The sequence below is a fragment of the Seriola aureovittata genome, chromosome 17 (assembly GCF_021018895.1).
Source record: "Seriola aureovittata isolate HTS-2021-v1 ecotype China chromosome 17, ASM2101889v1, whole genome shotgun sequence".
NCBI lineage: Eukaryota > Metazoa > Chordata > Actinopteri > Carangiformes > Carangidae > Seriola > Seriola aureovittata.
In genome coordinates, this window is record NC_079380.1 from 19004562 (window position 1) to 19006489 (window position 1928).

Sequence of the window (1928 nt, forward strand, 5' to 3'; positions counted from 1 at the left end):
TCATAAACTATAATACAGTATTGGAAAAAATAAGTTTTGACCTGATGACACTAGACAAAAAGTCAGATGACCACCAAAGTAATTACAGTTCATCCTGAGGGGAACATGAATGTCTGAAACAAATTTCATGATAGTCCATCCAACAGTTGTTGAGATATTTCAATAAAGATAAAAATGTCAACCTCATGGTGACGCTAGACGAAGAGTCAAAGGATCGGGAAAGTCAGTAGTATTCAACCTCTAGGAACCATGAATATTTGTACAAAAAATGTATGCCAATCAATCATATAGTTGTAGAGATATTTCACTTTTGTGAAAAGTTTGAGCTGCTGGTGGACGAGGAAAGTCATTAGAATTTATCCTCTGGGAACCATGAATATCGGAAGTAAATTCATCCAGGACAATCCAACTTGTGGTTCTCAGGAACCACAAATGTCAACCTCATGGGGACTATCACCAAAGTCATTAGGATTCATCCTTTGGGGAACATGAATGTTTGAACAAAGTGTTATTATAATTCATCAAATAGTTGAGATATTTCAGTCTGGACCAAAGTGGTGGATTACAAGTCCACGATAGATAAAATGTAATATTTAGACAGGCAACATGCAGTAAGACTTTTTTATTGTCAACGAAAAGTGGAAAATAAAATAATGACAGTAAAGTAAAAGGATGCATACAGTGTCTCTGACTTTACAGAACCAATCATGAGGTAAGATGCCATTATCATGGTTTATAAATGTTATTTGATCAAGAAGAGCTAATACACAAACGCATCGTGGTTGCTTTGTTTTTACAGAGTCCTTTCTCCTGTCAGAGTGTATTCACACCTTATAGTACACATTATTGTGAAACTGGTTTGTCTAGTAAACTGCATGAATACACTCCTACAACTGAATGTAAAATATAACAAGTACCACTGTACACTGATTGCACTTTCACACATTTTAGAGGAAACCACGAGCAATTACTGAATCTATAAAGTTAAGACTCTACTTGTTTACAGTGGAGTGATTTGGTTTAGTTAGTCCACATCCAATGACATGTCTGAGCTGCATTAGATCTTTTGTTGATTTACCCATCATTCTCAGTCTCCTCACATTCACCAATACAAAAACAACACGTTTCCTCTTCGTAATAAAAAAACACAGCCTCTTAACACTGCCACCCTGTCGAGTCCCAAGTGTTGTTCTTGGCACATAGAAGGTCAGGTATTCATTTACAAGGCACAATGGCCTCTCTCAAGTGAGCATTTTAACATCTTAATAGTTCTTTCTTTTCTTTCGCCTCAAGCTGTTTTGTGTCCATTTTAACTTTGAAGACATGAAGCTCAGGTGTGTCCTCCGCTTTGCTTTTTATCTACTGTTCAGCTAGAAAGTCACAGGATCAAAGACAGTGGTTACAAGAACTTCTACAAGAAATATTTCTGATAAGGTGATATGAAAAAAAAAACTTTCTGTTTCATTTCCCCTTGAAAAAAAAACATATCCTGCATAATTATTATTAATCTAGTTAAACTGGACCTACTTATTTCTGAAAAATGCATACAGAGAATAGTTAGTACCAAAAACCACACGCAAAAAAGCTAAAAGCTAATACAGTAAATCAGTCCTACACCAAACATTATTTGGCAAATATCTCATTATTCATTATCATAGTGCTGCTGTCACAGTCTGTACATAATTCTCAGCCACAAATGTGTTTTGACTCTTCACATTTAAATTCACCTCTGTCAAAAAACACATCAGATGCCGATAAATCTTCCTCTTAAAATGCTGCTGAAAATATATTTTTCTTCTTTACCCCAAGAGTGAAGCCTGATGTGGTTTACATCAACAACATGAATCACACTTTTTACTATGTAAACAGAGACCAGGTTGTTTCTTGCTAAAGGCCTGTTCACACCATTTCAAGTGGCAAATATTTGT

The 1928-nt window shown here is 35.5% G+C and overlaps 1 protein-coding gene across 1 annotated transcript in view; it reads right to left on the reverse strand.

The window, feature by feature from the left end:
• Positions 1-607: 607 nt before the first annotated feature.
• The window catches only part of foxj1a (forkhead box J1a), a 6387-nt gene continuing 5066 nt past the window's right edge, over positions 608-1928 (reverse strand). Inside the window, exon 3 of the mRNA XM_056400566.1 lies at positions 608-1928. This exon is cut by the window's right edge and continues 1971 nt beyond it. The gene's annotated coding sequence lies outside the window, so the exon portion shown is untranslated.